The sequence below is a fragment of the Triturus cristatus genome, chromosome 4_2 (assembly GCF_964204655.1).
Source record: "Triturus cristatus chromosome 4_2, aTriCri1.1, whole genome shotgun sequence".
Classification (NCBI taxonomy): domain Eukaryota; kingdom Metazoa; phylum Chordata; class Amphibia; order Caudata; family Salamandridae; genus Triturus; species Triturus cristatus.
The window spans coordinates 920,625,102-920,640,849 of NC_140586.1; positions in this window are offsets into that span (position 1 = coordinate 920,625,102).

A 15,748-nucleotide genomic window follows, 5' to 3' on the forward strand; every position below is an offset into this window, starting at 1 on the left:
GTCGCGCTTGCGATGCAACTCCAGCAATGCGCCACCCTTCTGCCATCAGATGCGTCACGCATCTGTTTATCCTTGCGCCACGATGCGCTGCATTGTAAATGCGGCGCATCTATTATGGCGCAAGGGTACACTTTCGTGACGCATCTTTCCTGGCGCATCCCTGCTGATTTGCAGGGATGCGCCAGGAAACATAAATCTGCCCCATGATTTCTAGTATTATATAATATATTAAGTAGGCTGGACTATTGTAATGCCCTTCTATAGGAGCTCCCAGCTCTCTAGTAAGGAAACTGGAAGGGATCCAGATAGGCACGGCAAAATCAACACTGAGCAGCCCCCTATACTCTTCTGTCTCCGATGCTCTGAGAGATCTCCACTCGCTGCCTATGACACGGAGGATTCCATTCAAATCACTATGCATCGTCTTTAAGGCGCTACAAAACGAAGGACCAAAGCCTCTACAAGCCAGACTTAGAAAATACACCCCTGGCATCCCCCTCGATCAGCTACATGTAACTACGTCCAAGAACACAGATCCAACAAAGTCCGACAAGGAGGACGTGCCTTCACCGCAAGAGCAGCTCAGAAATGGAACAAACTGCCAGCCCCACTCAGATCTCAAACTCACTGCTGAAGTTGAGAAAATCTTTGGAAACCTGGCTCTTCCCTCACTAACAATCAGGCTAAACCTTCTAAGACTCACCCTGTTTGATGCCTTCACTGAGCGGTCTAGCTAGCGTCAGGATACCATTTTGGTCACAGTGCGCTCTACAAATATACAATACATACACACTCACCCCCTCCCTAGACGACTGACGCGTTATGGGTGGCATCCTAACCCTAAACACCTAGGGGCAGATTTACAATAACTGGCGCATCCCTGCATATCAGCAGGGATGCGCCAGTTATTGTGCGTCAGGGTTCCGCCACCATAGATGCGCCGCATTTACAATGCGGCGCACCATGGGGCAAAAACGTACAGATGCATGACGCATCTGTGCCGTAAAGGCAGCGCATTGCTGGAGTTACGTCGCAAGCGCGACGCAGCTCCAGCAAGGCTCCGGGGTGCCCTATCTTTGAAATGCTGCGTCAATCCTTACGCCTGCTTCAAGCAGGTGCAGGGTTTTGACGCAGCATGGGCTCAAAAGTGACTGAGTGAAATCTTGTAGATTACACTCAGCCACTTTTAGGAGGCGTTCCTGCGCCGGAACGCCCCCCCTGCGCCGGAACGCCTTCTTCTGGCGCAGAGCTTTACAACGTGACGCATCTCCCAGATGCGTCACGTTGTAAATACCCCGCAGCATGGCGCTGGTTTTGCGCCGCTGCTGCGTCACAAAAGTGACGCAACAGCGGCGTAAAAGAGGCGCAAGGGGCTTGTAAATCTGCCCCCTAGTCTAGGGCCTGGGGGACTGCAAGGAGTGGCGAGACGGGGCACCCATCGGGGGTGGGCACAGGTGGATGGAGTCACTCCCCTCATTTAGGAGAGGGGACTCTAACACAGCTGCCTAATCATGTGCAGTGGTCGAAGTGAATTTTAAAAAGTATGGGAACTCTAATCCTGTGTGCAATGGGGGAGGGGTAGGCGAGTGTGGCGCGTGGCCAAAGGTGTGGCGAAAAAACGAATTATTCTGTAACTTTTTTTGGTCTTTTGCCTTTAGGTAACAACATATTAAATAATACACAACTTAAATGAAAATTAAATGTGAGTTGCGGTAATCAGTGGAAAATGCACTATCCTGCGTTATGGAACCTCTATTAGTTAATGCATTGCACTAGAGAGACACAGCATCGAATCCTGGTTGGTGCAGTGCAGAATAGTGCTACAAGGACACAGTCTGTGACAGAAAGCACTGTGAACATGTAAGTAGAAAGTAGAGTCTACTAATACCATAAATAGAACATTACTGTTGGAACAATCTATTATTCAAAAACTAAAAGTAGAAACCAACGAATTTTTTGAAAATAATTTAGATTCTGCAGCAATTCAATCAGTGTGGGATGCATATAAAGCTTTCTTGAGGGGGGTTTTATTAAGCATTAATTGCAACCAAGCCAAGAAACAAAAAGAGATATCAGGAAAGTTAGAAACTGAGCTACAAAAACTGTATGAAATCCTGGAATTGGATGAAGATAATGAGAATATCTTAAACAGCATAAAACTAACTAAGTCTAAATTGAATAATCATCTAGAAGCTATATTAAAAAAAAAATGGGAGGCCAGCAAATTAGCTCACCACGAATATGGGGAAGGTTGTGGCAAGCTTCGGGCTTGGAAAACAAAAACAGACCAAACGAGAAACATGATAAAAGATATACGTTCCCATAAAAACGGGCTCATAGTCACAGAAGAAGCAGAAATTGAGGAATCCTTTGTTCATTTTTTTGAATGTCTATATGGAGGGGAGGGCAACCTGGATGTGGGAGCCATGGAGGATTACTTGAGGGGCCTAGACCTCCCACTTCTTCAACAAGAAGATAACGATTTTTTAAATGCTCCAGTAGTATTAGACGAGATAATGCAAGTAATAAACTCCCTAAAAAAAGGAAAAGCTGCTGGCCCCGATTCTATCCCCAATGAGATTTATAATTTACTTAAAGATGAATTAGCCCCAGTTCTCCTTCAGTTATTTAATGCATCTTTTTTTAATGGTGATAATACTCCCTCTTCATGGGATGAAGCAACTATCATACTCCTTTTAAAACCGAATAAAAATCCACGTGAGTGCGATTCATATCGCCCAATATCACTTTTAAACTGTGACCATAAAATTTATTCACAGATTATCACAAAAAGATTAAACAAAGTGTTAGATCCACTTATCCATCAGGACCAAAAGGGCTTCATGAAAGGGAGGCAGCTGAGCCAATTAACCCATGATCTTATTGGGGCAGTCGACCTGGCGCAGACATATAAGGTTCCCTTGGCGGTTATGACATTCGATGCCGCCAAGGCTTTTGACCGGGTCGACTGGTCATTCCTATTCAAAACTCTACAACGTTTTGATCTTGGGGACAGATGTATAACAACAATAAAGGCATTATATAAGAACCCCTCAGCTAAAATATTTATCAATGGGAACCTGACTAGAGCAATACATATTGGGAGAGGAACGAGACAGGGTTGTCCCCTGTCTCCGTTGCTCTTTAATATGTATATCGAACCGCTAGCCCACAATCTAAGATTATCTCAGAACATCATTCCCTTCAACTGTAATGGGTGGGAAAAAAGATTGGGTCTGTATGCGGACGACTTAATTATATTCACCGGCAATCTGGAAAAATCATACGGAGGGATATGGCAGGAATTAGAGAACTTCGGAAAGGTCTCGGGCTATCTTCTCAATCAACAAAAAACAGAATTTATGAAGTGGCACATGGATTTTGAGAGCCCCTTCGAAAAAAAAGAGATAAGATACTTAGGAATTCAGATCGTGCAAGACATCAATAAAATACCAAAAGTTAATTTTGATAAAACAACTAAAGAAATAGGCTCCCAGCTACAATCATGGAGAGTGCTCTCTCTCTCTTTTTTGGGTAAATCCAATATTGTAAAAATGTCTATAATCCCAAAATTCACTTTTTTGTTCAACGCTATCCCTCTAGAATTCCCAAAAAAGTGGTTTGGGAAAGTTCAGGGGCTCCTCTCAAGGTTTATACGGGCTGATAAATGTCCGAGGATTGCACGAAACAAACTTAGGAAAAAAAAGGAGTACGGAGGAATCGCAAGTCCTGATCTCTATTTATACATGTGTGCATTCCAATTAAAATTTTTTCGTCAACTAATGCTAGAGGACTGTATGTTCTCTCCTCTATTTAAAGCCCTTACAAAAGATTTCTCTAAAAAAGCTGGAAAGTTTCTTTTCAAATTTGGGAACCCCAAATTTTTCAAAAAGGTAAAGCTTAAGATTTTAAGCGCGGCAATAAAAATTTGGACGCAAGTAAGACGTTTGCTAAAAATCCCATACTATAATGAAGCTGCGCCAATTTGGGATTCTCCTGGTACTCCGGAATGCTTAATGGACAGCTTGGCAGTTCCGTTAAGAAGAGCGGGGATCAACACTTGGGGACAAATTCTATATGAAGGCGATATAATTTCCTGGCCTCATTTATCATCTTTAACTGGAAGGTCGATTTCTAAGTTTAAATACTATCAGCTGTCTAGTTGGATAAGATCTGCCGGCAATGACGTGAATGGCAACTCAAATTTGGCGCACAAGATATGCACTCGCAGTGGTAAAGAAAAAGAAGTGGCTGCCTGGTACTGGCTACTTGTTCAAGGTGGTGAGGATGACCAGCCTGCCTTTATGGAAATTTGGAAAAAAGATCTTCCGGATGAAGACCTTGAAAACATCGGGCAAGTATCTATGTTCTACCTATGGTCCTATGTAAATGCTGCTTCTTTAAAAAAGAATCACATCTTTACAGTGCATAAGGCGTACTGGACGCCTCAGAAAATCTCAAAGATGGGAAGTCGAGCCATTAAGAAGTGCCCCAAGTGCGGAGACGAATTGGCCAATGAGGTACACATGTTTTGGAGTTGCCCGGCCTTAACCCCCTTCTGGGATAAAATTGGTAAGACCCTTTCTAATATTATGGGTTTTGAAATAAAGCTGTCAATAGTCTCGGTTCTTTTCGGGCTAATACCTAGTGAGTTTGAAGAGCGAAGATTAACCAGAAACCATAAAGCGTTATTTTTTGTTTTGATATTGCTAGCCCGAAGGGAAATATGTATTAACTGGATACTTCCATCTTCTCCCACGGAAGTAGGTTGGGTACATTCCATTCAAAGGATAGCTATGTTAGACCAAGTAGGGACTCATAAGAAAAAAGCCAGAATGTGGGAAATATGGGATAACTCGGTAGAGTTAGGGACCAGGTACACTTAAGGGGAAAGGGAAGGGGGTGAGGAGACTCGAAAGAGAAGTGAGTCTAAAGTGTTTAGCTTGTTGATCTTCCCTCTTTTTTTTTTTTTTTTTTTTTTTCACGGTCCGATGATTACCCAGTATGCCCAAGGTAAAGCCCAGGCATATGGGCTGAGCAGGCCTCTTTATATGGGCAACGTGCATTATGGGCCAATGTAGACTCAAGACAAAGACGCAAACCCACATAAGGAGCTGAAGGTTCGGTTTTTCGGAGGGGTGCCCTTAAGCCGGTAATTACAGGTGTATTCCTTCAGACTCCAACTTGGGTTAGAGATTCGCTTTTCTTGTTTCTTTTTCTTGGAGCATGCTACTTCCAAATGAGGACTAAAAAAAAAAAAAAAAAAAAAAAAGAAAGTAGAGTCTACTCATGTAAGTCAGTATTTCAAACTTGCGTTACACAGAGTATAAGATAGGCTTCTACAAAGTGCCCTAAAAAGTTCAAGATAAAAAAAATGCTTCCAAAATATAGATTTTAGGGGCATATCAACAACAACCGGCGATAATCATCGCAAAGCGCACTTAGCGCTTGGATAATTATCGCCGGCTAGCGTGAATTTTTATCGCTGAGATAGCGTGCTATTAGCAACGCTTATCTCAATAGCGATAAAAATCTACACGCTAACAGGCTAACGTGAGATTATCGCTGGAAACCCAGCGATAATCTCACGTTACCTTGTTGATAGGGACAGACAAACTTAGCCATGATATCCTCCTTCCATAGGATATCATGGCTAAGTCTGAAAATTAGCAGACGTAAAAAAGCAGCGTTAACCGTGGTTAGCGCTGCTTTTTTTGTCTCTAACAGGGTTAGCGACATTCTTGATAATAGGAGAAATGTCGCTTAGCGACATTTCTCCTATTATTTTACTCTGGAACGCCCCCTTTGCATCTCATTAGAGATGCAAGGGGAAGCGTAGAGTAAAAGGGTGCTAACATGCAAATTTGCGTGTTAGCACCCTGTTGTTGATAGGGTGCTAGTTTTATCTCTGCTTTTTTGGCTTTTAAAGCCAAAAAAGCAGACATAAACCCCTTGTTGATATGCCCCTCAGTAACGCCCAGACTGTACAAAGTGCACTTTTTTTTAAACCTGTCTTTTAAAAGCGCACACTTCACAGCTCCGCTGGTGGCCCCCTTACAAAACCTCTCAAAAGAAGGAATCTGCATCATCAGAGCGCTGCACGTGATTCCATCAAGGCCTCCGAGCTCCCTTCACATTTCCAGATTTTCCAGTTTTGCATTTCTTTCCGGCAGCAGACACCCTGGCAAGAAGGCGGCTTTAGCTGCTGTCCCTCCTTCGGTCTCACAAGGGAGACTCCCTGCCTTACACTTCAGCTGAAGCATTTCAAGTGTCAGAAACAACTGTCCCTGGACGGGTGTCTCTTGACAAAAAGGTAGAGGAACTGTTTTTCTAAAATTAAAAGAGTATGGGCACGTTGTGGCCCTCAGACCCCCCACCAGGTGACCGAATACTGATCACATGGGGGGCGGGATAGGAGGGGCTCCGTCTCTGGGGTCCCGTGCCCCAGACCCCTCTTTGGCTCTCATTGTTCTAGGCAGGAAAGATGTATATAGCGCCTCGCTTAGTGTCCAGAGTGTCAGTGCGAGTCCCTTACCCCTGGAAGGCAAGCAGCTGTACTTCCAATGTTACCTCGGCCTTCTGCCCCACTTGCCGTAGAAATATCAGCCCTGTTGTTAGAAAGTTTAAAGTAACAGTAAGAGGGTGGTTTTGGGGGCAGCAACGGTCTGGCCCGAAAAACAGCTTTTGCTTTTCATACCAGAACAACATGATTTTTTTAAGCCCCAAAACATGTGGGAAGTAAAGTTGGGCACCGTAAGCAAACAACAAACTGCACTTCATTAATTCCACTTCCAAGGTGGTTGCGGTCTAAAATGAGACTGCCAGCCTCTAAAAGGGCTTCAGCAACACTCCCTGCCCCAGGCCCTCATCCTTTGTCTTCTGCAGGACAGACTGCCACCGTGATGGCCTTGTCCGAAGACAGTGACTTCACCTGGGCATTTAGGGGTATATTAACAACAGACGGCGATAAATATCGCATAGCGCGCTCTGCGCTTTCATATTTGTCGCCGTCTATCGCTGTTATTTATCACCTGGTTAGCGCGTTATTTACAAGGAGTATAACGTAGGTGATAAATATTCCAGCGTTAGCGCAAAAATTAGGAAACATCGCTGGAAAACCAGCGATGTTCACCCAAAAACAGCGAAAACATTGCTGATACAAGCATGTGGTCATAACCACATAATGCACATCCCATGTAAAGTGTACCCTAGTCTGAATTTTAACAGATGTTAAAATCCAGAGCTAAGGGCGCGTTAGCGCGATTAAGATTATTGCTACGCCGGATTTGGGGTCCTTGTAAATATCGCGAAGCTGGTTTAGCAATATCTTCCCATGGAGTATTGTCAGGCACGCCTCCTTTGCATCTCATTAATGATGCGATGCAAGGCGTGATGGCAACGGGCGCTAAAACAAGGAAACACGCGTTAGCGTGTTCTTGTAAATAAAGCGATGATATTATCGCCGCATTTCGCCTGAAAGCGGACGCAAAAGCGGCGATAATATTATCGCCAGACCTTGATAATATGCCCCTTATGGAGTGCGGTACAAAAGGGGGTGGTGACGGACGGAGCATCAGAACCAATCAAACACTCACACCCAGTCAACAGATCTGGGTTTAATCCATCACCGTTCTTTAGCCCACTCTGCCACCCCAGCTCAGACATGGCCATATGCAAATCAGTCTGACCCTGTGCCTCATGGGAACAGTCCAGCCGGAACTGCCAAGCAGGGTATGCTCAGACGTGAGTCCCTTGCTCACTTTGCCACTGGATTCAAGCAAGCCTGGCTGAAGACGGCTGAAATGCCAGAAACCGGCCCTAGGAAGCTTGTTTCCGGTCCAGGGAAGGCATGGCTTGGCAGTTCGGGCTGGACTGTTGACTGGGTGTGAGTGTTTGATTGGCTCTGATGCGCCGTCCATCACCACCCCTTTTTGTACCCCTTATGGAGTGCAGCATGGGCTGGGGGTGGAGAGGTGTGCACAGCAGGGGGCATGGAAGGGCAGTGCAGGCGAAGCTCTTCCTTGGGAAAGTAATTCCTGCCGTCGTCGCGTCCAAGGGTGCGCTGTCTGCGCACCTGTAGTGAGTAGACATCCGCGGCGCTGCTCACAAGAGGCGATGAAGAGCAGTGGGTCTGTCTTTTTGTGTATCCAGGGGCAGTGGGGAAAAGCAGAGGGGCCCCATGCAAGGTGGACGCCCAGGGGACACCTGACCTGCAGCTGGACAAAGAGACCTTCAGGAGGGATCAGAAGCCAGCAGAGAAGTGCCGCTGAGGAACGAACCCCATGGCTGTGCCCCGACTGGTTAAACCAGCCCAAACCTCCCAACAAGGGCCTGAAAGAAGCTGAAACAACGGGAAGACGTTCAGAGAGCGAACGGTCTGATGTCTTTTTTTGGCAATAGGTCTCGCATTTACGCCAGTTTAAGCTATTGGCATTGTAAATAACAATCCCTTTTATTTATTTATTTTAAAAACCAAAACATAAATAAAAGGCATTGTCATTTACAAGGCCACTAGCTCAAACTCAAGTAAATGCGAGAACTATTGCATTACACACAACCTACTCCTCAGGAACCAACTCCAAAATGTGTTCCATCGGATATCTCACTGCCAAAATACATCAGCAAGTTTCACGCTCCCTGCTGACATCAGCTGTGATGGTATAGTTTCCCAAATCCAATGATAAGTACGGACCCAGGAGAGTCAGTGAAATTCCGGAAAATGAAAGGAAGCAAGCACTGTGTTTTACCGTCCCGCTATGTACCGATTACACACAATCTACTCCTCAGGTACCGACTCCAAAATGTGTTCCATCATTTTACTTCAATGCCTGTAGCACTAATTAAATGAGAAACAACGTTCACTTCAAAAACCACTTCGCCAGTGTACCTGGACTCCATTGTGCTGTACTTGCGTCCATAGAAGGTGCGCGCATGCCGGTAGCCAGTGCGCGTGAAGTGTAAATAGACCCTGAAGCATGTTATATCCAATTTATAAAATTCCCAAACGCACGCACACAAATAAAAGTACTATCGTTTTTTTTAAAATAATGTGGTTTGGTCAATAAGTTTTCAATTTTGGTTTAAATAACTTCGAGTTCACTTTTATTTTGTAACTGTGCTGATAGATTGTAATCCATTGACATTTGTTTAGGGAACAAAGACAGACCGAAAGTCTGGTATTGTGTGAAGTGTTAGCATGTGTTTGCAAGTTGGGAAAGGAAACCAGGACAAGCTAATTATTAAGTGCCTTGAGCCTTGCAGTAAAGATTGTAATCTCTTGGCTCGCAGCATCTGTGAGATGCAAGTGAACAACCAGCAGGAAGCTCCTAAAAAATATATTTTTAAATGCATGCTAAATATAATTACATTTTTAAAGTTGAGAAAAAAGTATACTTCATGTTTTCAATCAATCAATCAATCAATCAATCAATCAATCAAGAAATTTGTATTGCGCACTACTCACCCGGAAGGGTCTCAAGGCGCATGAGGGAGAGGGTCTGCTACTGCTCGAACAGCCAGGTCTTGAGCTGTCTCCTGAAGGCGAGGTGGTCCGGGGTCAGTCGCAGGTGGACGGGCAGGGAGTTCCATGTCTTAGCCGCCAGGTAGGAGAAGGATCTTCCTCCGGCGGTGGTTCTCTGGATGCGAGCGACGACGGCGAGGGCGAGGTTTGCGGATCGTAGCTGGCGGGTGGGCGTGTAGAAGGTCAGGCGGTCGTTGAGGTATCTTGGGCCAAGGTCGTGGAGGGATTTGTGTGCGTGGGTGAGGAGTCTGAACGTGATCCTCTTGTTGACGGGGAGCCAGTGCAGGTCCTTCAGATGGCTCGAGATGTGGCTGCATCGGGGGACGTCCAGGATGAGTCGGGCGGAGGCGTTCTGGATACGTTGAAGTCTTTTCTGAAGCTTGGCTGTTGTACCGGCGTAGAGGGTGTTTCCGTAGTCTAGTCTGCTGGTGATGAGGGCCTGGGTGTCTTCCTGGTCTCGGTCGGGATCCAGCGGAAGATCTTACGGAGCATGCGAAGGTTGTGGAAGCAGGCTGAGGATACGGCGTTGACTTGTCTGGTCATAGATAGGGAGGAGTCCAGGATGACGCCCAAGTTGCGTGCGTGGTCCGTAGGCTTGGGTGCGGTGCCTAGGGCCGGGGGCCACCAGGAGTCGTCCCATGCGGAGGGCGATGGTCCCAGGATGAGGACTTCTGTCTTGTCCGTGTTCAATTTCAGGCGGCTGATGTCCATCCATTTGGCGACGTCTTTCATCCCTTCGTGGAGGCTGGTTTTGGTGGTGTTGGGGTCTCTGGTGAGGGAGAGAATCAGCTGGGTGTCATCGGCGTAGGAGATGATGTTGAGGTTGTGTTGGCGTGCGATGGCAGCGAGGGGTTTCATGTAGATGTTGAAGAGAGTGGGGCTGAGCGATGATCCTTGCGGGACGCCGCAGATGACTCCGGTGGCCTCAGAGAGGAAAGGAGGGAGGCGTACTCTCTGTGTTCTGCCAGAGAGGTATGAGGTGATCCATTCCAGGGCCGTCCCTTGGATGCCGGTGTCGTTGAGGCGTTGGACTAGGGTGCGGTGGCAGACAGTGTCAAATGCTGCAGAGAGGTCTAGGAGGATGAGTGCCGCTGTTTCACCGTTGTCAAGCAGGGCTCGGATGTCGTCGGTGGCTGCGATGAGGGCGGTCTCGGTGCTGTGGTTGGCTCTGAATCCGGACTGTGATGGGTCGAGGGATCCGTTCGACTCGAGGAAGGCGGCCAGTTGCTTGTTGACGACCTTCTCGATGACTTTGGCGGGGAAGGGAAGGAGCGAGATGGGGCGGAAGTTCTTGAGGTCGGTTGGGTCCGCTGTTGGTTTCTTCAGCAGAGCGCTGAGCTCGGCATGCTTCCAGCTTTCCGGGAAGGTGGCTGTGTCGAAGGAGGTGTTGATGATGTCTCGGAGGTGGGGTGCGATGGTAGAGGCGGCCTTGTTGAAGACATGGTGGGGGCACGGGTCTGTCGGCGATCCGGAGTGGATGGTGTTCATCATGCGTGTTGTGTCTTCGGGGGTCACCTTGGTCCATGTCTGGAGGATGGCGGCGGGGTGCATAGGTTCGACCGATGGGTGCGGGGGTGAAACGCCGAAGCTGTTGTGGATGTTGGCGATCTTGCAGTGGAAGTACGAGGCGAGGGAGTCGCAGAGCTCCTGTGAGGGAGTGATGTCGTTGTTGCCGGTGCTGGGGTTAGAGAACTCCTTGACGATGTTGAAGAGCTCCTTGCTGTCATGGGCGTTCTTGTCCAGTCGTTCCTTCAGAGATTTCTTCTTGGTGGTGCGGATGAGCTGGTGGTGTCTGCAGGTAGCGAGTTTGAGGGCGGTCATGTTGTCGGCGGTCTTGTCGAGGAGCCAGGCCTTCTCGAGGGTGCGGCAGGCCTTCTTGGAGTTCTTGAGTTCGTCGGTGAACCAGGGGGCCTTCTTGCTTTTGTGCCTGGTGAGTGGGTTCTTCAGTGGGGCGAGGTCGTCGGCGCAGGAGGTCAGCCACTGAGTGAGGTTGAGGGCTGCTGTGTTAGGGTCCGATGTCCTGACAGGTGGGTTCTGACTGAGGGAGGTGGCGAGCTGGTCGACGGTGATCTTGCTCCAGTTCCTGTGGGGAACCCGCTTCGGGTGGTGGTGGACCGTGTTCTTTTTGAAGCTGAAGTGGACGCAGCTGTGGTCAGTCCAGTGAAGTCCGGTGGAGTGGCTGAAGGTGACGTGCTTGCTGGATGAGAAGACGGGGTCGAGCGTGTGGCCGGCGTAGTGGGTGGGGGTGTTGACCAGTTGCTTCAGCCCGAGGTTGGCCAGGTTGTCCATCAGGGTGGTGGTGTTGCGGTCGCTGTTGTTCTCCAGGTGGAAGTTGAGGTCCCCGAGGAGGATGTAGTCGGCGGAGGGGAGGGCGTGCGGGCTGATGAAGTCGGCGATGTCTTCGCTGAATTGTGTGCGTGGTCCCGGGGGTCTGTAGATGAGGGTGCCTCTGAGGGTGGTCTTGGGGTTGAGGTGGATCTGGAAATGCAGGTGTTTGGCGGCGTTGAGAGTGTCGGTGGAGTCAGTCGAGATGCGAATGGTGCTTTTGTGGACGATGGCGATGCCTCCTCCGGTCTGGTTGACGTGATCTTTCCTGATGATCTTGTAGTCGTCCGGGATGGCGATGGCGATGTCGGGGGCTGAGGAGGCGTTCATCCAGGTTTCCGTGAGGAAGGCAACGTCAGGAGATGCGGTGTCAATGAGGTCCCAGAGTTCCATGGCGTGTCTGTGGACGGAGCGGGTGTTGAGCAGGATGCACTTCAGGTGGTTGCTGTTGTCCGTCTTGGTGGGTGCGGTGCCGGTGCGGAGGCAGGAGAATTTGCAGGATCTGCAGGCGAAGGGTCCGTGGGTGTGTCGCGGGGATGCTAGGTGGCACCCGGGGGTTCGGGCGGTGTTGAGTGCAATGAGTGTGGCGGCATCGTAGGTCCTGCGGGGGGGCTGGCGGGCACGGGGGCCAGGGGGTCTTGCGCTGGGCGCGGTCCAGGCGCGGACGGGCTTACCTTTGGCGCACCTTCGGCACTCATTCGGCGCTCCCGCTGCGCGCGTCCGCTGCACGGTCGCTGAGGGGGCGTCATAAGTAGTGAGCCGGGAGGGAGGGTCAGCTGGGAGGCGGGAGGCTGGGTGGCCAATGGGAAGGAAGGGGAGGCGGGACTGCGGGGTCAGTGGCGGGAAACCGGAACTGGGAGGCGGGAAAGGAAGGCGAGTGACCGGGGCAGCGGCGGCGGTGAGCTGGCACGAAGAAGAAGGGCAGCAGAGCAGGCAGCGAGCGGAGGGCAGTACCTGGAAGTTGCGGGGCAGAGGTCGGCGGCGGCGGATGAGGTAAGTGGCGTCAGGGGGGTCAGCTGTGACAGCAGGCGAGCAGGCAGGCGTCAGGTACTGGCGGGGCAGAGGTCAGCGGCGGCGGAAGAGGTAAGTGGGGTCAGCGGTGACAGCAGGCAGGCAGGTAGGCAGGCGTCAGGTAGGCAGGCGTCAGGTAGCAGGCGTCGGGTAGCAGCAGTGGAAGGGGAGCGACCACCTGTGAGGAACGGGGGTCACCCAAATCCAACGAAAAGTACGGACCCAAGAGAGTCTGTGACGCTCGCTGCTGACATCAGCTGTGATGGTATAGTTTCCCAAATACAACAAAAAGTACGGACCCAGGAGAGTAAGTGAAATAACAGAAAATAAAAGGAAGCAAGCACTGTGATTTATCGTCACGCTGTTTTGTTCTGTGCCACCTGCAGAATAAAGTTAAGTATTTGTGCCGCCTGCAAAATGAAGTAAGCATTTGGCCACCATAATAATGACTTAATCTCCCCGTGCCTGAATGTGTCTTTGTGTACCGAAATCCGTGCTCTTTTAAAGAGCTCCAATACCTACGTCAAGAGTTTGAGCTGTATAAACCTGCATTAAAAAAAAAAAGCACTCGATCCAAAAAAAAACTGCACACGCATCAAACACCAGCCGCCTTACATGAAAGCTGCTGGCTGGTGTTTCCCCAAATTCAACAAAAATTACGGACCAGGAGAGTCGGTGAAATAACAGAAAATAAAAGGAAGCAAGCACTGTGCTTTACCGTCCCTCTATGTCCCGAATCAAATGTCAGTGTATAAGTGAGTCCATAATCCGCATTAAACTAATTCACATGTTTCCACTACAAACATATTCCCCATGGGGCACGGCGCCAGTTGCTCTTTGTAATGCAGCGCAGAACAAAACAAATCTGCGCCCCATAATAGAAGATACAGCTCACCGTGCTGAGCTGCAACAATTTATGAACAACAACAAGGCGAGGAGAGAGAGGAGGGGGCCATGCCCCCAACCACGACCGGCGCTTACATTTGTCAGCAGGGTCTGACACGTCAGTCAGGGAGGGGTAAAAAACAGATGGCACACTGCAGGCAATTAAGTGCCAGGAAGCGGAGGAAAACTGTAGTTAGGCGCCGCTGCCTCGGGACTACAAGGAAGGTACCATAGGATCAACAGCCAACAGAAAGCAAGAAAACAACAGCAATGCCATATTTAAACCAATCGCAAGGGGCAGGAGAAATTACACGGAGTTGAAGCCAATATACATATTACTTTAAGTCTCGCTGAGACAGCGCATGCAGCGCATGCGCTGCCAAGGCAAGACCTAAAAATGCAAATGTTTCAAAAACAAACTTCAGTTCTAGGTGTTTGTTTTTGATCATCAAGAAAGTTTGGCCACCTGAAACATGGCGGCTGCTCAAAAAACATTTTGTGCCTTCACTGGAGGTCCATGGGTTCAGGAGAGGTACGAAGATCACTGCTGGGCCAGCGGCAATCTCCCAATATGGCAGGAAGAAGTCAATCTGAATGTCACCCTCTGATAGAGGGTGTGCCATCTGCCCAACCCTTGATCATGCCATCCGGCTCAAGTCAAAAGAGCCCTCAATAAGCACAGGCTCCCTCACTCTAGATTCAAGGTTCCTTGTGTCAGCTCCTGTCTCTTCCTGTGTTGCATTATGGTCCAAACATTTACATATGATACGTGTTTTGTCCCAAATTATCCAAATTTGATGTTGATTAATTTCTGATTACTTACAAGGTGAACCGCTTACACCAGCCGAAAGTGAGTAAAAATGAAATATCACAGGGAAAGCGTTAACAGCTTGATGGTGAAACAGGTTAGCCATTGCATATTTCGGGGCAATTATTCTGTCCAGGGCAGTCCTTAATTTGTGAAATGATGAGTGCCGGTGGCCAAAGTGCTGCTCAGAAGTCCGTGCCCCGGCACTATTAAATGTCAGCGTGCCCAGTACCAAGGCTGTGTAGGGCGGAATCCACCACAGACCTCTCTAATCCACTTCCAGACACAGCCTCTCTCTTTACCTCACTCCTCAGGCTCCTGCTTTCACTCTTTGTGACAATTTTTACGCCATTCGCTTCCTCCTTTTGACCTGTTTGTGTGTTTTCCCCTCTCTTGCACTTCGAAAATGTTTCATGAAAAATATAGGTGCTGATCCCCTCAATCTTTCACCTCACAGCTGGTATTGCAACGAGAAGCATTATTTTTTCGAACTTGGAGGATCACCAGTAAAGGACCCCAAAGAAGGTGGTGGTACATTAATAGTACCCTATTTATAGTGGACCATATTGAAGCTGAGATTGATGCCATCAGAATTAATTATGGTATTTTATCACTTATTACTTTCATCACACATAGCAGAGTGACAAGAAGTGGGTCCTGATGAATGCCATTGAACCAACAGGTCACCATAGGCAGAAACATGTCGACCTTACATCTATAGGGAACATCCATATCCCTATTCACTTAGCTTTTAGTCCTAACCACTGAAGACACCCCTTAAAAACAATTTTGTTCCTCTGTGAGTTAGTTTTACTACACGTTTGCACTTTATTTGCACTCTGCCCCTCACTCCCTACTTCCATTGGATGATATACAACAAAACACCTCACGCTCCTCTTCTTTCGGGAAGGGTTGTATCCCACACTGCAAACCTTGCGATTGCAGTGTGCAAGAGGGAACCCAATGATGAAGCATGCCACCTTTGGGTGAGTGAGGGTTCTCGTCTTTAAAATACTAATGTCCTACCCCTTCACCATGCACTAACATTTAGGTCATTTTTGAGAGAATAGAGAACATCCTGATATCTAATGTGAGTATAGACCCCAAAAATGAGGGCCTTTGGCCACCAGTGGCTCCAATTTTGCACTGCTCCAGGGGGGATTTGCACCCAGCCCCTATAACTATAGGGTATCAGAAGT